Source organism: Anomaloglossus baeobatrachus, chromosome 4 (assembly GCF_048569485.1).
Source record: "Anomaloglossus baeobatrachus isolate aAnoBae1 chromosome 4, aAnoBae1.hap1, whole genome shotgun sequence".
NCBI classification, from domain to species: domain Eukaryota; kingdom Metazoa; phylum Chordata; class Amphibia; order Anura; family Aromobatidae; genus Anomaloglossus; species Anomaloglossus baeobatrachus.
The window spans coordinates 468,736,134-468,760,605 of record NC_134356.1 but is presented as its reverse complement, the minus strand read 5'-3'; the positions used below and the strand labels follow the sequence as shown (position 1 = coordinate 468,760,605).

The 24,472-nt window shown below is 45.9% G+C and overlaps 1 protein-coding gene across 2 annotated transcripts in view; it reads left to right on the top strand.

The window, feature by feature from the left end:
* Positions 1-24,472, top strand: part of ENTREP2 (endosomal transmembrane epsin interactor 2) — a 1,488,859-nt gene that overhangs the window by 1,087,347 nt on the left and 377,040 nt on the right. The window lies entirely within an intron of this gene.

Here is a 24,472-nt window from a genome sequence, read left to right as displayed (position 1 = left end):
TCACTTTTTTTCTAATTAATGTACACTCTGCACCCCATCTTGACAGAAAAAAACTGAAATTTAGAAATGTTTGCAAATTGATTAAACAAGAATTCAGACCCTTTGCTCAGACACTAATATTTAAGTTACATGCTGTCCATTTCCTGGCTTACTGGGATGGCAGTGGTGGAGCGGGGTCATAGGGGGCAGGGTCGCAATACTAAGGGGGTCACTGCAGTGTTGTGGCAGCGGGTGCATTGAGTTGACTGTGGGCTCTATTGAATTAGCCATGGTTGACACAATGAACTTCAAGAAAATGGCTGCGGAGGCAGCGCATGCGCAGAGTGACGCAATGGACTTAAAGAAAATGGCCCCGGAGACCTTTCTGCGCACATGCCACCTCCGCAGCCATTTTCTTGAAGTCTATCGCATCAACCGCGCGCAATTCAATGGTGTCCGCAGACAGATCAGCACCCACCGTTGCAGCAACACCCCGACACCTTGTCCTGTGACCCTCCTGAGTTCTCCACTGCAGTGACACCCCACAGCATGTCGGCAGATCAATGCAGTGACACCCCCCAGGCCGCAATATCACTCACCCTCCATCCACTGACCCTCCTGATTTGCAACACCCCCTCCTCTGAGCCCACAGCCACACTGACTCTGCCTACTGTGACCTTCCTGAGCCCCTCCACCACCGCCGCTCCCCCCCCCTTGTAAGCATCAGGATTATGATACACTAGGATTATAAGATGGACCCTCATTTTAATATTAACATTTTTTTTTACTATTTTCCTCCTCTAAATTTTGGGTGCATCTTATAAACCGAAAAATATGGTATATTTAAATTTGATGCATGCTTATGCCTCCACCTCTAAAGGTGTCACCGCCATAATAAGTCAGTCTTTTATGGCTATTTTATATAAAAAAAAGACACAAAAAAACGTAATCAATATATTCAATGAAATGAAATAAAGATCGTGAGTGTGGCTGGATATATATTGTAGCTTTTATTTGTTTTCTTTTTCTCTACATTGAGGGTTCCAAAACAAGCATTAAAATGTAAGTAAAACAAAACGTAAAAAGTATTAATTACTGGTTCTAAGTGAAAGAAGTAAAGGAAACATAATAAAGAGAAAATAAAATCTTGGTTACTGCTCTGTATTTTCTTCCAAGTTAATTGCTTCCTCTAAATTGCATAACGAGGTAGCAGTTGGTTGATGTGAGCTCAGATGCATTGCTGTTCTTTCTGCCCATGATAATTTTAAACATCCAGAGACCACTTTGGTCGGCAGAATAACCATCTACATATGTGATATTTGTTTAGTCTCTTGCTTAAGAATTCTTATTGTCCAGCATCTGCCTTTATTGTCTGCCCAATTATTGTAATTCTCTGTTAATCCCCAAATGCAGTTTACCAGAATCTAAATGAGAGCATCTCTTCTTGGTTACAGGCAGGTTTTCTTATTCCAGTGCATGTTGTCTTCCCAGTGGATCCTCTGTTCACCAGTTGTTGCATCTGCTCAGAGGCCACATAACAAACACTGCTGATTTTTAAACAGTTGACAAAAAAAAGATAATTTTGAAGTATTTTCTGTCTTTTATGTTATTCAATATTTTATTGTTGAATTCATTTTCAAAAGATAAAAAAGAAATAGGCTTACTTGGCATTTGTAAACATGTAGATCATTTAATCCCTTACCCTATAATGACCTTGTGGATGGGATTGATAGTAAAGTGTCAGACTTTGCTGACAACACCAAACTATGTAGGATATTAAAAATGAACCTGGATAAGATGTCAGAATGGGCAGACACTTGGCAAATGAGATTTAATGTTGATAAATGTAAAGTAATGCACCTAGGACAGAGTAATCCTATAACTATGTATACGTTAAATAGAACTAAACTTTGGACGACAGAACAGGAGAAAGAATTGGGTAGTCTGGTTACAAATAAGCTGAGCAGCTGTACTCAATGTCAAGCAGCAGCTGCAAAAGCAAACAAAATTTTAGGGTGTTTAAAAAGAGAGATCAGATCCCATGAGCCCAACGTATTGTTACCCCTCTATAAATCACTTGTAAGGCCACATATGGAATATGGGATCCAGTTTTGGGCTCCAGATTTTAAAAAGGACAATCAGAAGTTAGAGTCAGTTCAAAGGTAGGCAACTAAATTATTACAAGGAATGGAAGGCCTCCCATATGATGACAGGTTGAAAAAGTTAAATTTGTTTAGCTTAGAAAAAAGACGTCTCAGAGGAGATCTCATTTATATGTATAAATATATGTGTGGTCAATATAAAGGACTGGCACATGACTTATTCCTTCCCAAGACAATACTAAAGACCAGGGCACATTCACTGCGAGTGGAAGAAAAACGATTCCGACACCTAAATAGGTAAGGGTTCCTTACAGTTAGAGCAGTCAGACTGTGGAATGCCCTACCACAAGAGGTAGTAATGGCAGACACTATAACAGCTTTCAAAAAAGGGCTGGATGATTTCTTCAGTCCACACATTGTTGGTTATAAATGACTTAGGGACAAAATATATAATTGGGGGAGGAAGGTTGAACTAGATGGACCTAGGTCTTTTTACAACCTATGTAACTATGTAACCAGCATCCACTGTACATGCTGTACACGTATGGCACAAATTGGGAGCAGCTGTATGGAGCATGATCAAATGCTGAGCCTGCCCCGTACCCAGCAGGTGCTGGGTAACCACATAACCACATAACCAGGGCCTGCTTCTAAAAGCCATGAAAAGATTTGAGCTATTAATCTGCTAAATGCTGTAGTCAAACTGTGACAGGGCATTGACAGTGCACTAGCATGCGGGCTCACCGTACTACGAGTCTATCACCCCCTCCTGATGAGTTGCTTAGACACCTTGTGTCTGCCATCATAGTTCTCCGATAAAACCGAGCCTGATTTCAGGTTCAAGTCCCCAGAAAAGGCTAAAAAATATAATAAGAGGTAAAACAAAAATACAAAAACAGCATAAACATTTGTATCACCTGCCTTTTCATCCTTTAAATATAAAATAATTAAAATAACACATATTTGGTATCACAACATTTTTAAAAATCCTATTAATTAATTTAATTAATTAATTATTTAACCTGATTGTTAATTAATTTTTGCCACATTAAAAAAAATGAAAACTTTATGGGTCTCGTAAAATGGTAACATAAACCAACATTTTTTTTTACAAATTTACTTTTTTTCACCATTAGAGTAATACAAAACTAGATATGTTTGGTGTCTTCATAATCACACTGATCTGGAGAATCTTGTCCCCAGGTCATTTTTACCACGCAACCATCACTGTTAAAACACAACCCAAAAATTGTTGGAATTATGTCTTATGTGCAATATTTCCACACTTGGAATATTTTTCTCATTTTCCAGGACATCATATGGTAGAATGAAAAAGTAAAATATATCCTGCAAAAAACAATACCTCGTACGTCTATGTGAACAGAAAAATAAATCAGTTATGGCTTTTGAAGACAGAGAGAAAGAAATAAAAACATAAAAATAAAAATGGCCATTGGGGAAGTCATTAAATTTTTTAAGAGTTAAGTCCTATAACCAAGTGTTCATGCATTCTATTATCTAACCCCCTTCAATTGCTGTCTCCATAAACGGGCAACGAATAAAGATGAGCTAACACTTTAAGATGATTGAAATTAGCATTGAAAATAAAGAAAGAAATCAAAATTACTTGAGATTGGATGTGGGCAAATAGGGCAGCAGCTGGCCATTGTTTTGGTGGATTACGGTTAGCTAAGAGGTAAAAAATATTAAACTGACTTGACCCTTATCTGTTCCATCTGACTCTGGTCAGGTCAAATTTTTTAGGCTATGTGCGCACACAGCGTTTTTTTTAAACGTTTTTGGCAGCAAAAAAAGCACAAAAACGTAAAAAACGCACCCGCAGCAAAAACGCACCGGGAATAAACGCATGTGTTTTTACCGCATTTCGGTGCATTTTTGGCTGCGTTTTGCTGCATTTTTGATCACTGCGTTTTGCTGCGTTTTTCCAATGCATTGCATGGGAGAAAAACGCAGTAAGGCTATGTGCGAAGGCTGCATTCTGCCGTGATAAATATTCCGCAGCATTTTGTCACCGCATGTGCATTTCAAAACACAGCTGTGTTTTGGATTGCAGAATGGATGCAGAATTCATGCATTCAGGATGCTTGCTCTGCCATAGACAGAGTGGAAAATGAATCCGAAACGTACAAGAGAAGTGACATATTGCTTTTTATAACGCAGCGTTTTGGCAAAAAAATGTCAGCATCCAAAATGCTGCATTCTAAAATGCAACGTGTGCATGGATTATGAAAATTTCTCATAGCATTTACGCTGCAGTTTAAAATGCTGTGGAAATGCATGAAAAATGCACACGTGTGCACACATCCTAAAGCGCAGGAAAGAATTGACATGTCCATTTTTTTTAGCTCAAAAACGCAGCTAAAAAAAAAGTTGTGTGCAAACAGCAAAGATGAAAAGTCAAAGACTTTGCTGGGGAAGCAAAGTCATTCAGTTTTGAGCCCAAAAACGCACAAAAACGCATCCGAAAAACGTGCAAAAACGCTCTCGAATAACGCTCAGTGTGCACATAGCCTTAGGGGCACTTTGCACACTGCGACATCGCAGGTGCGATGTCGGTGGGGTCAAATTGAAAATGACGCACTTCCGGCATCGCAGGCGACATCGCAGTGTGTAAAGGCTGGATGATACGATTAACGAGCGCAAAAGCGTCGTAATCGTATCATCGGTGCAGCGTCGGCGTAATCCATGATTACGCTGACGCGACAGTCCGATGTTGTTCCTCGCTCCTGCGGCAGCACACATCGCTGTGTGTGAAGTCGCAGGAGCGAGGAACGTCTCCTACCGGCCTCACTGCGGCTTCCGTAGGATATGCGGAAGGAAGGAGGTGGGCAGGATGTTTACATCCTGCTCATCTCCGCCCCTCCGCTCTGATTGGCCGCCTGCCGTGTGACGTCGCAGTGACGCCGCACGACCCGCCCCCTTAACAAGGAGGCGGGTCGCCGGCCACAGGGACGTCGCACGGCAGGTGAGTGTGTGTGTGAAGCTGGCGTAGCGATAACTTTCGCTACGCCAGCTATCACCACATATCGCTGCTGCGACGGGGGCGGGCACTATCGCACTCGGCATCGCAGCATCGGCCTGCGATGTCGTAGTGTGCAAAGCCTGCCTTAGTCTTCACCTGGCATCTTTAGCACTTGTATTGCTGAGTCTTACTGGATTCTGCGGTGTCATGACAATGTGTGAGGCCTATTGACAAGGCCTCATGATATGTAAAGTTGCACCGTGAATCAATGTTGTCGCAAGGCCCAGTCAACGGGGAAGAAACCACTGAAGACAAGACCACAAAAAATTACCAGACTAGAGCAGGGCTATGTGACTGGACATATAAAGGTTAAGTGACTATAAATGCATAACTATGGCTAGTAATTGCCATACTATGAAGAAAAAGACATGGATCGCACATCCCAAAAATACAATGATCTAAAGCCGCTAGGCAAAAAATTAAATAGAACATGAGGTTCTTTTGTTACCATTCTGATCAGATTGTATTAAGCCCACTGCCACGTCATGGCAAACCTCTTGAGTGGGTCCCTAACCTGACCTTTTTGTGCGGCACCGTGCACTGACCACCGCCGCAGCGACAAAGCGCCAGCAGGGCGGGCGACCTGGTGCCTCACAGCACCCATGCTGCAAGGCAAAGCCCTCAAGGCTCCAGGCCGCGCCGCCCCACTGACACCACACCACCACAACAGCAGCCACCACACAGCACCAGCACACAGTGAGAGGAGCTGTACACTCACCTCCCACTGGCTCCCATATGTGGACTGGGAGCAAAAAGAAGGCTGACCCCTCTTGCAGTCTCCTGCTGATTAAAATCACCTGTGCCAAATGGGGAGAGTGCAGATCCAAGCAAAAAAAGAGGGGAATAGAATGATATATACCATACTATGAAGAAAAAGACATGGATCGCACATCCCAAAAATACAATGATCTAAAGCCGCTAGGCAAAAAATTAAATAGAACGTGAGGTTCTTTTGTTACCATTCTGATCAGATTGTATTAAGCCCACTGCCACGTCACGGCAAACCTCTTGAGTGGGTCCCTAACCTGACCTTTTTGTGCGGCACTGTGCACTGACCACCGCCGCAGCGACAAAGCGCCAGCAGGGCGGGCGACCTGGTGCCTCACAGCACCCATGCTGCAAGGCAAAGCCCCCAAGGCTCCAGGCCGCGTCGCCCCACTGACACCACACCACCACAACAGCAGCCACCACACAGCACCAGCACACAGTGAGAGGAGCTGTACACTCACCTCCCACTGGCTCCCATATGTGGACTGGGAGCAAAAAGAAGGCTGACCCCTCTTGCAGTCTCCTGCTGATTAAAATCACCTGTGCCAAATGGGGAGAGTGCATGGGTGCTATGAGGCACCAGGTCGCCCGCCCTGCTGGCGCTTTGTCGCTGCGGCGGTGGTCAGTGCACAGTGCCGCACAAAAAGGTCAGGTTAGGGACCCACTCAAGAGGTTTGCCGTGATGTGGCAGTGGGCTTAATACAATCTGATCAGAATGGTAACAAAAGAACCTCATGTTCTATTTAATTTTTTGCCTAGCGGTTTTAGATCATTGTATTTTTGGCATGTGCGATCCATGTCTTTTTCTTCATAGTATGGTATATATCATTCTATCCCCCTCTATTTTTTGCTTGGATCTGCACTCTCCCCATTTGGCACAGGTGATTTTAATCAGCAGGAGACTGCAAGAGGGGTCAGCCTTCTTTTTGCTCCCAATCCACATATGGGAGCCAGTGGGAGGTGAGTGTACAGCTCCTCTCACTGTGTGCTGGTGCTGTGTGGTGGCTGTTGTTGTGGTGGTGTGGTGTCAGTGGGGCGGCGCGGCCTGGAGCCTTGGGGGCTTTGCCTTGCAGCATGGGTGCTATGAGGCACCAGGTCGCCCGCCCTGCTGGCGCTTTGTCGCTGCGGCGGTGGTCAGTGCACAGTGCCGCACAAAAAGGTCAGGTTAGGGACCCACTCAAGAGGTTTGCCGTGACGTGGCAGTGGGCTTAATACAATCTGATCAGAATGGTAACAAAAGAACCTCATGTTCTAGTTAATTTTTTGCCTAGCGGCTTTAGATCATTGTATTTTTGGGAAGTGCGATCCATGTCTTTTTCTTCATAGTATGGTATATGGCTAGTAATTGGCTGTTGTGGTAACTTGCCTATCTTACCAGGGCAGGACATAAGAACAGTGTAGAAAGGAGTAGCAGGAGACAAGTGTACATAATTATTTTTTTTTAATAACATTTATTTATTTTCTTGAATAGAGTAACAATATAGCATACTATCAGAAACAATATCCAGTATTGTATTCCTTAACATATTCTTGAATAAATCATCATTAATACAAAACTATTGCCTTCAACGCCCTCTGGAAAACCAAGGCAGCAAAGATTCGACCAACTAGACCTGTTTCTTCTTGTCATATCTCTGTTTTATCTAGTAACTTAGAGCAATTAGCTGTGTTCTGTTTCATCAAAACCTGCAGGTTGTTTTTTAAGGATAAAAGTGTATCTTCCAACTGAGAGAGTTGAGTATTACCAGAAAGGATTTTTTCTTAGACTTCTGTACAGCAGCCTAAGGCGGCGTGCCCACAATCAAGGTTCACAGCGTTTTGGATCCAGAGTGTTATCGCCACGTCCAAAACACTGCGTTGTACTGTACAAACAGAGTGGATGGCATTTATAGTGTAAACTGACCTGCGGTGCGGCTTTCCGAGCTGCAAGCATCTACATTTTTTGATGTGGAGACGAGAGTGTTCTCCGCATAAGAACACAGCGAGAGACCAGAAATGCCGAAGCCCAGATCCTGCAGAGGAGACTCGCATCCCCACAAGTCCGCACCCGCCGCGTCTAGGACACAGCAGGTCCTGATCGTGTACACATACCCTTAGGCTATGTGCGCACGCTGCGGATTTACCGCGGATTTTGCTACAGATTTGCTGCAAAAAATGTGTCTAACATTGCTGCAGTCATTCCCAGCAAATCCTATGGGTTTGCGCCCACTGCGTTTTTTATACCCGCGGATTTACCTGCGGATTTTCCGCTGCGGAATTATTGAGCATGTCACTTCTTTTCCGCAGGTACCTGCGGTTTTTGCCATAGATAATGGTAAAAATCCGCGGAGACCAACGTGCGGAAAATCAGCAGTAAATCTGCGGCAAATCCACACAAAATCCACGACAAACCGTGGTAAAACCGCATGCGGTTTTCGTTGCGGTTTTGGTGCGTTTTTTTACCGCTGGTGCGGGATTCTTTAAGAAGGTCCTTAAGAAAAAGTCACTTTCTAGTGCACACATGGCCTTAAGGTCAAAATCTGGCCTTGAAATCCCGATCAGAACACCAGAAGAATAACAGTTTTTTGTATATTTTGATAGGTGATTAAAAAAAAAAAATAAAAACAGGGATGAACAACCCCTTTAAATTCCTACATCTATGAATAGATACAAGTACTATATGCAACCACAGTCTGTTAGCCATCTGCAATGCAATATGCCTTAAATGTCAGTATATATAGCAAGAATGACACAAGAACAGCAATGTAGACTGTATTATACTAACATACTGTGTAATTATTACCAAAGCTTACTTAGGGGAAGGTGCATTAAATCGATAACACTTATTGACTATCTCTTGGTTAAATGGGACCTGATAATGATCTTTTGTCACTTAGTTAACTATATGTCTCTGTTATAAGATGGAGTGGTGATAAACAAAAAAATCATTCAATCATTCATCTTCTAAATATTTATTTTTTGCCAGTTGACGAGGATGAACTCCGCAAAGCATCTACTTTATGGCAGAATAATAAAATGAATCAACATTTTTAAATACGATGCTTCAAGTAGAATATAAGTACTTGTACTGTACAATATGTAATTTTATAGTCTTCAAATGGTAAAATTATTCAGCATTATAAACAGATCAATGATAAAAAGGCTCATTGATTTAATGCAGTATTTTTAGTTATGTCTGTCTTCTACCTGTTGATAACCATCAATGATGGTGCGGGCTCATGGAGAAGTTGGGACAAGTATTGGTCCAGTTTATTTGCATTCTTGTATTTTAGTTTATTTTTTTTACGGTTTAAAGGCAAATATTTCTAGTGTTTAAAAAAAAAAGAAATATTTCTTTAAAGCTTCTATTTTTTAATGTCTATAGATCTGTAACATAACTGTCACAAGGTTACCACATCGAAGAGTGGTCTCCTCTATTTCTGGTGTCAGGAGATTGCAGTGCAGGGCTACACACACTTGCACAGGTTAATACTGCTAGCTGTGCAGATTTCCCTGGGTCCAATACTGCAAGGGTTAAGTAGTTTGTTTGATCTCCTAAATTCAGTATGAAAAGCCAGGTCTCAGCTGTTCTGAGTTTATCATTTACGTCTGCTATAAATACTCCCCTCTCAACTCTAAGAGTTGCCAGTGGTAACTCTGCTAATTCTAGGCTCAAGAGGAAACCTGTGAGCTTTGAACCATAAAGTCAAACTTAGGCCCCCTTCACACGCATGTGTCTCCGGTACGTGCTAGGTCCGTGCCCGCATATACCGGAGACACAGGCACACGTAAACCCATTAAAATCAATGGGTTTATGTGCACGCACGTGTTTAGCCATTGGCCCGTGTCTCCGTGTGGAGCACACGTGAACCCGTTTGCTCCACACGGATGCATGTCCGTGTTTCTCCAGCAGCACGGATGTCTCGCGGCCCGCACACGTAACACATGGATGTAGTGTGGATTCAGGTCCACGTGACACGCGCCGGAGAAACACACGTGTCATTTTAAAATTAAAAAAAACACATACCTCCACGAGTCCTGCAGTCTCTGCCGCGGCTGTCATCTGCATCCGTCTTCCAGTGAATTTGAACAACGCATCTTCTTCACTGGGGGCCGGAAGCAGCGTCAGCGGGGCGTGGACTGTGCCGGATACTGTCATTCAGCACCACAGACAGCTCCGGAAAAAATAGGTAAGGCGGGGCTTTCCGTTCTCCATGTGTTATTACGTATAAGACACGGAGAACACACGTAGTGCCATAAACAAGGCACACGGAGGGGAAAACGCACCTTTGACACGTCCGTGAAACACGTGCGTGATTTTCACGGACGTGTGAAGGGGGCGTTAGTTGGAGTTTGCTGTATGGAAGCTGTGTTGTGTTTGCCTTTCCTTTTAATCCCTTTTTACTTTGCCTCACTGGTCCGTTCCCCTTTACTCTTTCCTGTAAATTGGTGTGCTTGGTGCAATTGCTGTTTACTAGAGTTGAGCGCGGTTCGTGGTTCGTGGTTCTCCAGTTCTAGGCTCGAGTGATTTTGGGGCATGTTCTAGATCGAACTAGAACTCGAGCTTTTTGCAAAAGCTCGATAGTTCTAGAAACGTTCGAGAATGGTTCTAGCAGCCAAAAAACAGCTAAATCATAGCTTGGTTTCTGCTGTAATAGTGTAAGTCACTCTGTGAATCAAACTATTATCACATTTCAGTGTATAGTGTGCGTGAACAGCGCCTTCAGATCACTGCTGTTTCTATAATGGCGATCGCCATTTTTTTTTTTTTTTCTTGTCTTCCTTCCCTAAGCGCGCGCGTCTTGTGGGGCGGGCCAGCATGTCAGCCAATCACAGACACACACACAGCTAAGTGGACTTTGAGCCAGAGAAGCAACGGCATGTGTGATAGGATCTGCATGTCACATGTCCCTGCATTATAAAACCGGACATTTTCTTCACGAACGCCATTATCTGCCTTCTGCGTCTTTGGTGTCAGACATCAGTGTCGCAGCTCCGTCCTCCTGAGTCCTATAGCCGATACAGCTGTATGCGCTGCATACACAGCGTTAGACAGCTTAGGGAGAGCACTTTCTAGCAGTCCTTTTAAGGGCTCAAAGCGGCAGGGTCAGAGAGCCATAAGTGACAGGTCCTGCAAACAGCAACAGCGTCTGTGTAGCCCAGGTCAGGGATTTCCTCCCTGCATTTCACCATTAGGAGGGAATAGAAAGGCAGGCTTCCATTCCTCTACCCAGAGCACCACAATCCTGCCACTGTACCCTCTTGTCCTCTGCACACTCCAACTCATTCTAACTAAGCCATTATACTAGCAAACACTCAGTGTACCTAGTGGCATCCTATCTGTGGCTATTGGACTTTGCTATAGTCCCACTAGTGCAAAGACATTTGCAGAGCACGTCTGCCTGCATTGCACACTACAACTTTTTTAAACTAAGCAATTTTACTAGCAAACACTCAGTGTACCTAGTGGCATCCTATACGTGGCTATTGGACTTTGCTATAGTCCCACTAGTGCAAAGACATTTGCAGAGCACATCTGCCTGCATTGCACACTCCAACTTTTTTAAACTAAGCAATTTTACTAGCAAACACTCAGTGTACCTAGTGGCATCCTAAAAGTGGCTATTGGACTTTGCTATAGTCCCACTAGTGCAAAGACATTAGCAGAGCACATCTGCCTGCATTGCACACTCCAACTTTTTTAAACTAAGCAATTTTACTAGCAAACACTCAGTGTACCTAGTGGCATCCTATACGTGGCTATTGGACTTTGCTATAGTCCCACTAGTGCAAAGACATTTGCAGAGCACGTCTGCCTGCATTGCACACTACAACTCATTGTTACTAAGCCATTATACTAGCAAACACTCAGTGTACCTAGTGGCATCCTAAACGTGGCTATTGGACTTTGCTATAGTCCCACTAGTGCAAAGACATTTGCAGAGCACGTCTGCCTGCATTGCACACTACAACTCATTGTTACTAAGCCATTATACTAGCAAACACTCAGTGTACCTAGTGGCATCCTATACGTGGCTATTGTACTTTTGTCAATTCACAGTATTGGAACGTTATTTGCAGCACGTCTGCCTGCATTGCACACTCTAACTTTTTTAAACTCAGCCATTATACTAGCAAACACACAGTGTACCTAGTTGTATCGTAAACGTGGCTTTTGTACTTTTGTCTATTCACAGTATTGGAACGTTATTTGCAGCACGTCTGCCTGCATTGCACACTCTAACTTTTTTAAACTCAGCCATTATACTAGCAAACACACAGTGTACCTAGTTGTATCCTAAACGTGGCTTTTGTACTTTTGTCTATTCACAGTATTGGAACGTTATTTGCAGCACGTCTGCCTGCATTGCACACTCTAACTTTTTTAAACTCAGCCATTATACTAGCAAACACTCACTGTACCTAGTTGTATCCTAAACGTGGCTATTGTACTTTTGTCAATTCACAGTATTGGAACGTTATTTGCAGCACGTCTGCCTGCATTGCACACTCTAACTTTTTTAAACTCAGCCATTATACTAGCAAACACACAGTGTACCTAGTTGTATCGTAAACGTGGCTTTTGTACTTTTGTCTATTCACAGTATTGGAACGTTATTTGCAGCACGTCTGCCTGCATTGCACACTCTAACTTTTTTAAACTCAGCCATTATACTAGCAAACACACAGTGTACCTAGTTGTATCCTAAACGTGGCTATTGTACTTTTGTCAATTCACAGTATTGGAACGTTATTTGCAGCACGTCTGCCTGCATTGCACACTCTAACTTTTTTAAACTCAGCCATTATACTAGCAAACACTCACTGTACCTAGTTGTATCCTAAACGTGGCTTTTGTACTTTTGTCTATTCACAGTATTGGAACGTTATTTGCAGCACGTCTGCCTGCATTGCACACTCTAACTTTTTTAAACTCAGCCATTATACTAGCAAACACTCACTGTACCTAGTTGTATCCTAAACGTGGCTATTGTACTTTTGTCAATTCACAGTATTGGAACGTTATTTGCAGCACGTCTGCCTGCATTGCACACTCTAACTTTTTTAAACTCAGCCATTATACTAGCAAACACACAGTGTACCTAGTTGTATCGTAAACGTGGCTTTTGTACTTTTGTCTATTCACAGTATTGGAACGTTATTTGCAGCACGTCTGCCTGCATTGCACACTCTAACTTTTTTAAACTCAGCCATTATACTAGCAAACACTCACTGTACCTAGTTGTATCCTAAACGTGGCTATTGTACTTTTGTCTATTCACAGTATTGGAACGTTATTTGCAGCACGTCTGCCTGCATTGCACACTCAAACTTTTTTAAACTCAGCCATTATACTAGCAAACACTCACTGTACCTAGTTGTATCCTAAACGTGGCTATTGTACTTTTGTCAATTCACAGTATTGGAACGTTATTTGCAGGACATCTGCCTGCATTGCACACTCTAACTTTTTTAAACTCAGCCATTATACTAGCAAACACTCACTGTACCTAGTTGTATCCTAAACGTGGCTATTGTACTTTTGTCTATTCACACTACTGCAAATCTATGTGCAGCACCTCTGCATGACAACCTCGTGCTCTGTTTTTAATAAGCTATAATGATAGCACAAAATACTGCCATTTTGTGGCATCATAGAACTGGCTGTTGTATTCCATTAGTGCCCCACTGGTGACAAGCTATTTCTAGCACCTCTACATCACACCCTCATGCACATTTTGCTACGCTAATGTTATAGCAAACTCATGGAATTCATTGCTGCATTTCATAATTCGGAGGGATAGAAAGTCAGGCTTCCTTTAGCTTTTCCTTCTGTTCATAGACAGCATCTCCAAGACAAATTTCCCCTCCACGTCTAAGTGTGGAGAGGCAGCAAGTGCGCATGCGTGTGCCGATGTACCCCAGCTGCAGCATAATTACAGTGTTTCGCCTAGTGAGTATGCTCAGCCTGACTGTGCCATTCCTGACGCTAAGTCTTCATTTCGGGATACAGCGCATGCTCCCACACTAAGTGTGAAAAGCCTCTTTGCACAGGTGCTTGCATTCCGTGCCGGGTCTAAGTCCTGTTTTGTGCCTAGACACCATGCTAAAGCTGATAGTCTTTTTTCAGAGACTGTATTTCATGCTACTGAGCATGCTCAGGCACTTCCTGCATCAGAGACTAGGTCCGGTAATGAACTCTTTGGCCCTGGCCCTGATGTGGGGGTCCCATATAGACCACAGGGCATCAGGTGTCCTCCCAAATGGCTTGCAGAGGCCCACACCTATGACTTGTCATCGCATTATTGATGGTCAGACGATGACTGGTGAGGTGTTTGGGTCATGGCAGCCATGAGGTCATCATTGAAGTTGCGTTTCCAAATAGGACGCTAGTTATGCCACTCACGACGTGTCACTCTACTTTTGTCTATAGGAGGTGCATTGTGGTTCACCATGGTTTGGGGCGGACCCAGGTTATCAAAGGGGCTGGAGCCAACAAGGAGGTGCACAGTCTTCTATTATGCTCCGAAAGAGCACACCTCCATGTGTTGAACCCATTGCGGCTTTAGGCCAGAGGTAGGCAGGGATAGGGTGGTGGATGCAGGCCACCACCACAGTTGGTAACGCAGAACGGTTAAGACCAGCTCCTGTCCTAACAGTCCTGCTTGTGCAGCCCAGTGGCATTAACAGGCCTGCTGCTGCTGATGCGCCTGCTGTCCACAGGTGTGGCCCCTACGCACACGGTCAGCGTACTCAATGGCCCCTGTGTTGTTAACAGGGAGTTCCTGGGCTGGGTGGGCATGTGGACCCTGTGACGCTAACAGGGCTCACAGTCTCCAGATCCGAATGGCGTCTAACTCGGTTCAGGCTACTATTAGTTTCATAGCCACACAGCTCTGTATCCTCCACCAAACCTTCCAGTTGCCAACCTCTCCTTTTCCAACTGGGAGCACGGTGGACACTGACTGCTGATGGGGATATATACCTTTCTCTTTCTTTTCTTATTAATTTTCGTTATATAGCGGTCACAGATTATATACCACTTTATCCAAATCTGCCAGTCCCACTGTAACAGATGTTGTTTCTTCAGCAAATGTTACAGTTGCTTAACCACCAAATCCACGGACCAAAATTTTTTTCCCCTTTCCAACACACCTGTTCCCCTTTCCAACAGCATCTGTCCTTTTCCAACTCATTTTGGGATATGGCCAAAAGTGCAACTGTGCAGGGACACCGTACTCAACGCCATCTCAGCACAGCAGCCATCCCTCGGTCCCTCCGATGTGGACAAGTAAAAGACCATTTCCTCCTATCCATGACAAAGCGTTGAGATTCACTCTGTGCAGCACTGGTGTTTAGTGGAAAAGTAGATCTAAGATTGCGTACCACATTCTGCAGATACTCCTGTATACGTGCGTCTATTTCTATGGCAGGAATTAGTTCGGCAAATTTTGTCTTGTACCGGGGATCTAACAGTGTGGCAACCCAGTAATCTGGATTACTTTGAATTCGTACAATCCGAGGGTCATGTTGTAGGTAGTGCAGCAAGAATCCGCTCATGTGTCTTGTGCATCCAGGAGGACCAAGTCCTTGGTGTGTTGGTGGCAGAGAGGTGAGAATCGTGCATACTTCCTCTGTCCTCTACCCACAACCTCGCACAACCGAAATATGAGCAAGCTCTCACTCATCTGCTGAGTCTTCCATGCCCATCGCCAGTTCGTCCTCCATTTCTTCATGGGCTCCTGCACTTTCATCAACACTTTTTGCTGATACTATGCGCCCTTGTTAATCCCTCTCCCTCACCATGACTGCCGCATAGGTGCCGCTGACCATCTGGACCTCGTAGATCTTGTTATCCCTTCCGCATATGACTCCTCCTGTACTTCCTCCCCTTCCTCTTGTCCCAACACCTGACTCTGAATAATAATTACAGTGTGCTCCATCATGTAGATGACCAGAATTGTCACCCTGAGAATGACATTGCCAGTGCTAAACATCTTCGTCGACATTTCAAAACTGTGTAGCAGGGTGCATAGGTCCTTGATCTGACACCACTCCAGCAGCGTGATCTGCACCACCTCTGGATCAAGTTATCCCAGGCTATATGTATTACCGTATTTCAGCAGGGCTCTGCGGTGCTGCCACACACGCTGCAACATGTGCAGATTCCAATTACTGCGTGTCGGAACATCGCATTTCCGGCGTTTAACTGCCAGACCCTAAGACTTCCGGAGTGATGAAAGTTGTTGAGCTGCTGTGTGCGCACGATGGAAGTGAGCACATAGTGAGCGTGCCCGCTGCACAAGTCCATGTAGGCCGTGATGGTGTTTTAAAAATTGCTGGAGAATTCGGTTCAACACGTGAGCCATACAAGGCACGTGTGTCACATTGCCCTGACGATGGCCCACAGCCAGGTTTGCATCATTGCCGCACACGGCTGTTAAGTCACCAACGTAGTCCGCTCCGTCAATTTGTACTCCGGTTGCCAGGTGACAACGTGTTCCTTTCATGAATAGTGCTGATGATGGGAGAGTAGTCGATGCCAGCGGCGCAGGTGGACGCAGGTTATGCTCACCCACTGGGCTGCATTACCTTGACAGATGCAGAATCTCTGGCTGAATGTAGCTGGTGGGTATCTCACAGATGAAATACCATCATTCAGCTACAACCAATGGGAAGACACCACACCCTTTTTTATGCCCATCCTGTCTGCAGACCACTGCCAGACATAGCTATGAACCTCTGGTTAATTTTACCCCCAGTTCAGTTTTATGATTTTGTGTGCTTGTTACCTGACTACTTTTCCTGCTTGCTGTTTATGTACCTTGTTGGCCGATACGCATTTCACCTCTGCTTGTTTTCTGATTAAGTCCTGGCCGTCCCATTCTGTTCCTGTTCCTCAATTAATGTTTTGACCCTGCCTGACTACTATTCTCTGGAATAGCGGTGTGACTCACATTTCCCATACATTTCAAAGTAAAACTTTGACTGCCTGATGGCATTGAGCTCTGCTGCCAGCATAGTAAGGAGGTGTGTGGTAGTCCTTGTGCGCAGTTGCAAGGAAGGGTGGCCTGACCACACAGGGTTTGCGCCAAGGTAGAGGACCCACACGAGGTTGAAGAGGCAGAAGCAGTGTATTAACTTCTACATACAGAACAAGGATTGAAACAACTCGTGGGGACGGCAAGACTTGTACAGCAGACCCTTCTCCATCTCTCACCATAGTTTGCCAGTGCCCAGTCAGTGACATGTAATGACCCTGTCTATGCTTACTGGTCCAAGTATCTGTGTTGAAATGCACCCTGTCGCACACAGATTTTCTCAAGGAAGTGGTGATGATGTTGTGTGCGACATGCTGGTGTAGCGCGGGCATGCTTTTCTTGGAGAAGCAGTGGTGATTGGGCATCTGGTACTGGGGCACAGCGACAGACATAAGGTCTGTAAAATCCTGTGTGTCCACTACGCGTAAAGGCAGCATTTCGGTAGCCAACAGCTTACAGAGGGATAGAGTCAACCACTTAGCTTTGTCATGGGTCGCAGTAAGTGGCCTTTTATTTGACCACATCTGAGGGACAGAGATCTGGCTGCTGTCTGTAGACGGTGTTGAGTAGGGTGTCCCTGGAAAAATGCAGGTTTGTGAGAAAAGTGCAGGCGGAGACATGATGTTGCCTTCATCTTGCCTTCAGATCTGTTCATCTTGTATCATTTTTAAAAAACACAGCAAGCAAGGGTTACTCCAAGCGGAGTCTACCTTTTTTCCCAAAATTGGGCACACAGACACCCCATCAGTGGCAGCACTTGTGCCCTAGTTGCAAACAGGATGTTTTGATTTGCATCAAGCACATTCCAAATCCACAAGCATTTACTCTCCCCAGGATGACACAGGGGTAGTAAATTCCTTCTGGATCCATGACTTGTTCATTTTGATGAACGTCAGTCTGTCCACATTGTCACTGGACAGACGCGTGCGCTTATCTGTCAGCACACACCCAGCAGCACTGAAGACACGTTCAGAGACAACGCTGGCAGCTGGACACGACAAAATCTCCAAGGCGTAACTGGAGAGCTCTGTCAATTTTTCTAGATTTGAAGCCCAAAAGGAGCAAGGCTCCATTTGCAAAGTCATTGCATCGATGTTCATTTGGAGATACTCCTGTATCATCCTCTCCATCCGTTGACTATGTGTCAGACTTGTTGTCTCTGGTGGCCTTGCAAAGGAGGGTCTAAAAAAATTATGAAAAGATTCCATAAAATTGCTGTTACCAGCACCAGATACGGTCCTACTGGTACGGGTAGACTGTTGAAGATGACGAGGCCGTCCCATGTTTGTCAAGTTACAACTGGGAGAATCACTCCCTTCACCTGCACGGTTGTTTGGTGGAAAAGCCGAGCTAAGATCGAGTAACAGCTTATGCTGATACTCCTGCATACGTGCGTCCCTTTCTATGGGTGGAATTATGTCACAAAATTTGGACTTGTCCCGGGGATCTAATAGTGTGGCAAGCCAGTAGTCATCATCACTTCTAATTTTGACAATACGAGGGTCATGTTGGAGGTAGTGCAACAAGAAGGCACTCATGTGTCTTGCGCAGCCATGCGGACCAAGTCCACGCTGTGTTTGTGGCATAGAGGTGCTAACCGTTCTTTCTTCCTCTGTCATCTCCCCCCAACCTCTTTCAACTGAAATTTGACCAAGGTCCCCCTCATCTGCTGAGTCTTCCATGTCCATGGACAGTTCGTCCTCCATATCTTCATGTCCTCCTGCACCTTCCTCAACATGTCGCCTGCTACCATGCGCCCTTGTTGATCCCTGTCCCCCATGGTCCCATGCCTGCCGCGTTGGTGATGATGAACGTCTGGACCTTGGTGATGTTGTTGTGTCTTGCGCATATGAATCCTCCTGTAGTTCCTCCCCTTCCTGTTGTCCCACCCCCTGACTACGAATAGTGTTTAGCGTGTGCTCCAGCATGTAAATGACTGTAATCGTCATGCTGATAATGGCATTGTCAGCGCTAAACATATTCGTCGCCATGTCGAAACTGTGCAGAAGGGTGCATAGGTCCTTGATCTGAGATCACTCCATCAGGGTGATCTGCCCCACTTCTGCATCTCGTTGGCCCAGGCTATACATCATGACGTATTGCACCAGGGCTCGCCGGTGCTGCCACAGTCGCTGTAACATGTGGAGAGTTGAATTCCAGCGTGTCGCCACATCGCATTTCAGGCGATGAACCGGCAGGCCGAAAGACTTCTGGAGCGATGCAAGTCGCTCTGCTGCGGCGCTTGAACGGCGGAAGTGAGCTGACAGTTTTCGTGCCCTGTTCAGAAGGCCATCTAGGCCGGGATAGTGTGTTAAAAATTGCTGGACGACAAGGTTCAACACGTGAGCCATACAAGGTACGTGTGTCACCTTGCCCAGGCGAAGGGCCTCACCCAGGTTTGCAGCATTGTCGCACACGGCCTTACCAGGCTGCAGGTTGAGTGGAGACAACCATTTATTAAACTCGGACCGCAGAGCTGACCACAACTCCTCAGCTGTGTGACTCTTATTCCCAAGACATGTCAAGCTAAAGACCGCCTGATGCCGTTGCGCTCTGCTGCCAGCATAGTAATGAGGGGTGCGTGATTCCTTCTGCGCAGTGAGAACGCTGGTGGCCTGACCAGGCAGGCTTGGGGCGGAGGTGGAGGACACAGATGAGGTGGAGGATGCAGAAGCTGTGGCGGAACTTGGACAGACATAGAATTGACACACAAGTCGTGGGGACGGCAAGACTTGTGCAGCAGACCCTTCACCATCTATCACCATAGTTACCCAGTGCCCAGTCAGCGACATGTAACGTCCCTGTCCATGCTTACTGGTCCAAGTATCGGTGGTGAAATGCACCCGTTCACACACAGAGTTTCTCAAGGAAGCGGTGATGTTGTGTGCGACATGCTGGTGTAGCGCGGGCACACCTTTCTTAGAGAAGTAGTGGCGACTAGGCATCTGGTACTGGGGCACAGCGACAGATATAAGGTCTCTAAAATCCTGTGTGTCCACTAGGCGGAAAGGCAGCATTTCTGTAGCCAACAGCTTACAGAGGGATAGAGTCAACCTCTTCGCTTTGTCATGGGTCGCAGGAAGTGGCCTTTTATTTGACCACATCTGAGGGACAGAGATCTGGCTGCTGTGTGTAGACGGTGTTGAGTAGGGTGTCCCTGGAAAAATGCAGCTTTGTGAGGAAAGTGCAGGCGGAGACATGATGTTGCCTTCATCCAAAGTTGGTGCTATCGATGTCTGAGAGAGCTGTACACACTCACTTGTTTCCCCTTCCAAACCAACTGACGACCTACCAAGCAAACTGCCTGTTGCGGTTACAGTGGTGGAAGTTGTGGGTGGAAAAACAGGTGTGACAGCTGTCCCCACAGTCCTAGAAGATGACGAGCGCGCGGATGCCCTGGAAGGGGCAGGCGGTGGATGGTTGGCTCCACTAGGCCGCATTGCAGCACGGTGAGCTTCCCACCAGGCCATATGATATTTATTCATGTGACGATTCATGGAAGAAGTTGTCAAACTGCTGAGGTTTTGACCTCTACTAAGATAACCATGCCAAATGTTACAGATCACATAATTTGGCCGATCTTTTTTTATGTCAAAAAAGGACCAGGCTAGGCAAGGCTTAGAGGCCATGCGACCTGTTGATCCACCCCGAATAATGCTCAGAGGCAGAGTGGTGGCTGAGGATGCAGTTGTAGACGTGCTACCAGTGCTCCGACTGTGTCCAGGAAGGCGCCAGGTTACTTCGACGTCGGTTGCATCCTCCTCCACCGCCTCTATTGACCTCCTCGAGTGTCTGACTGTGGGTTGACAGTAGGTGGGATCTAGAACTTCATCATCAATTGTTGTGTTTGCACTCCCCTCCCCCTCAGACCGAGTTTCTTCTTGCCCTGACCGAATATTTAAGTTGTCATCCCAATCGGGTATCTGCGTCTCATCTTCATCAGTATGTTCCTCATTGCCTATAACCACAGTTGTTGGAAAGGCAGCATTTTGGTAGCCAACAGTTTGCATATGATGAAAGTCAACCTCCAAGCCATGTCATGCCCTTCTAAAAGCATGTAAAACACAGCGAGGGGACTCCAACCACAGTCTCCCTCGTTGCCACTAACTGGGCCACACACACCCCACTTGACTGGCATCGGTTGAGCCCCCTTTTGAAAAAGAAAAAGATGCTTTGCATGAAGCACTCTCAAAAATACGCGTGCCTTTCCCGTCCCCTGGCTGACCCAGGGGAAGAAAAGTCCTCTGAGAGCCATGACTTGTTCATCTTGGTTCTTTTAGAAACACAGCGAGGGGACTCCAACCACAGTCTCCCTCGTTGCCACTAACTGGGCCACACACACCCCACTTGACTGGCATCGGTTGAGCCCCCTTTTGAAAAAGAAAAAGATGCTTTGCATGAAGCACTCTCAAAAATACGCGTGCCTTTCCCGTCCCCTGGCTGACCCAGGGGAAGAAAAGTCCTCTGAGAGCCATGACTTGTTCATCTTGGTTCTTTTAGAAACACAGCGAGGGGACTCCAACCACAGTCTCCCTCGTTGCCACTAACTGGGCCACACACACCCCACTTGACTGGCATTGGTTGAGCCCCCTTTTGAAAAAGAAAAAGATGCTTTGCATGAAGCACTCTCAAAAATACGCGTGCCTTTCCCGTCCCCTGGCTGACCCAGGGGAAGAAAAGTCCTCTGAGAGCCATGACTTGTTCATCTTGGTTCTTTTAGAAACACAGCGAGGGGACTCCAACCACAGTCTCCCTCGTTGCCACTAACTGGGCCACACACACCCCACTTGACTGGCATCGGTTGAGCCCCCTTTTGAAAAAGAAAAAGATGCTTTGCATGAAGCACTCTCAAAAATACGTGTGCCTTTCCCGTCCCCTGGCTGACCCAGGGGAAGAAAAGTCCTCTGAGAGCCATGACTTGTTCATCTTGGTTCTTTTAGAAACACAGCGAGGGGACTCCAACCACAGTCTCCCTCGTTGCCACTAACTGGGCCACACACACCCCACTTGACTGGCATCGGTTGAGCCCCCTTTTGAAAAAGAAAAAGATGCTTTGCATGAAGCACTCTCAAAAATACGCGTGCCTTTCCCGTCCCCTGGCTGACCCAGGGGAAGAAAAGTCCTCTGAGAGCCATGACTTGTTCATCTTGGTTCTTTTAGAAACACAGCGAGGGGACTCCAACCACAGTCTCCCTCGTTGCCACTAACTGGGCCACACACACCCCACTTGACTGGCATCGGTTGAGCCCCCTTTTGAAAAAGAAAAAGATGCTTTGCATGAAGCACTCTCAAAAATACGCGTGCCTTTCCCGTCCCCTGGCTGACCCAGGGGAAGAAAAGTCCTCTGAGAGCCATGACTTGTTCATCTTGGTTCTTTTAGAAACACAGCGAGGGGACTCCAACCACAGTCTCCCTCGTTGCCACTAACTGGGCCACACACACCCCACTTGACTGGCATCGGTTGAGCCCCCTTTTGAAAAAGAAAAAGATGCTTTGCATGAAGCACTCTCAAAAATACGCGTGCCTTTCCCGTCCCCTGGCTGACCCAGGGGAAGAAAAGTCCTCTGAGAGCCATGACTTGTTCATCTTGGTTCTTTTAGAAACACAGCGAGGGGACTCCAACCACAGTCTCCCTCGTTGCCACTAACTGGGCCACACACACCCCACTTGACTGGCATCGGTTGAGCCCCCTTTTGAAAAAGAAAAAGATGCTTTGCATGAAGCACTCTCAAAAATACGCATGCCTTTCCCGTCCCCTGGCTGACCCAGGGGAAGAAAAGTCCTCTGAGAGCCATGACTTGTTCATCTTGGTTCTTTTAGAAACACAGCGAGGGGACTCCAACCACAGTCTCCCTCGTTGCCACTAACTGGGCCACACACACCCCACTTGACTGGCATCGGTTGAGCCCCCTTTTGAAAAAGAAAAAGATGCTTTGCATGAAGCACTCTCAAAAATACGCGTGCCTTTCCCGTCCCCTGGCTGACCCAGGGGAAGAAAAGTCCTCTGAGAGCCATGACTTGTTCATCTTGGTTCTTTTAGAAACACAGCGAGGGGACTCCAACCACAGTCTCCCTCGTTGCCACTAACTGGGCCACACACACCCCACTTGACTGGCATCGGTTGAGCCCCCTTTTGAAAAAGAAAAAGATGCTTTGCATGAAGCACTCTCAAAAATACGCGTGCCTTTCCCGTCCCCTGGCTGACCCAGGGGAAGAAAAGTCCTCTGAGAGCCATGTCCACATTGTCAGTGCTGAAAGGGGGGAGAAAAGGCGCAAATAGGGTTTTACCCGGTATTAACCGTGTAAGGATGTAGAAAGATACACTCACCTGGAGCGGTTGTGCCAGTCACAACCCCTTGTAAAGCATATGAGTGTCCGCGTGGTTCCAGCAGCAGCCCCGTGAAGACTTAGTGAAAAAAAGGACATATATATATATATATATATGTGAGAATCGGGTTTTAGCCGCGCTAAGAAACCACTGTTGCCAGGATGTAGTTTATATTGAAAAACTCTTTCTTTATTACAGCATCCAACGCGTTTCAGAGACATAAGCCGTCTCCTTCTTCAGGGAAAAAGAGAATCTATTCTCTTTTTCCCTGAAGAAGGAGACGGCTTATGTCTCTGAAACGCGTTGGATGCTGTAATAAAGAAAGAGTTTTTCAATATAAACTACATCCTGGCAACAGTGGTTTCTTAGCGCGGCTAAAACCCGATTCTCACATATATATATATATATATATGTCCTTTTTTCACATTGTCAGTGGACAGACACGTGTGCTTATCTGCCAGCAGACCCACAGCAGCACTGAAGACAGGTTCCGAGAGAACGCTGGCTGCAGGACACGACAAGATCCCCAAGACGTACGTGGCGAGCTCAGGCAATTTATCAACATTGGAAGCCTAAAATGAGCAGGGCTCAAGTTGCACAATAATGGAATCGATGTTTCCTTGCATATACTCATATATCTGTGTGTCCTACTCTTTTTCCTTGTCCAGCTCTTTTGTTTTCGCATGAGTATATGTCCTTGTCACTTTCCCATGTGTTGTGAGTTGTTTGTGACCTTTTGGACACCTTTGAGGGTGTTTTCTAGGTGTTTTTCTGTGTTTGTGATTGCCTGCCATTGTTTCCTATGCAGTTCGAGTTCGGTTCGTCGAACGTTCGACGAACCGAACTCGAACGGGAGGTCCGTTCGGCGAACCAACCTCGAGCCGAACCGCGACCGGTTCGCTCATCTCTACTGTTTACTTTACCCTTGTCTATCTTATCCACTCTGTATCTTTAACCTAGAGCAGGACTAGCATTCCTGTTGCCCTGCGCACTACACAGGACTGTGTTCAGGGAAAGACATTGATAAGAACGTGATTGCTGCATGGAATGAAAGAACCCATGTAGGGACGTCAGGGAGCTCAGGGCTGCTGAGGGTAAGTGTCAGGGTTTGCCCCTCGCTCTCCTTCCCTAGTGGCACTCTATTCCTTTTCCCGTTTCGCCTTGCACCTAGGTAGGAGCATGACAACCTGCCCTGGAGTGGTACCTGGTGCCTATCATCAGACAAGTATAA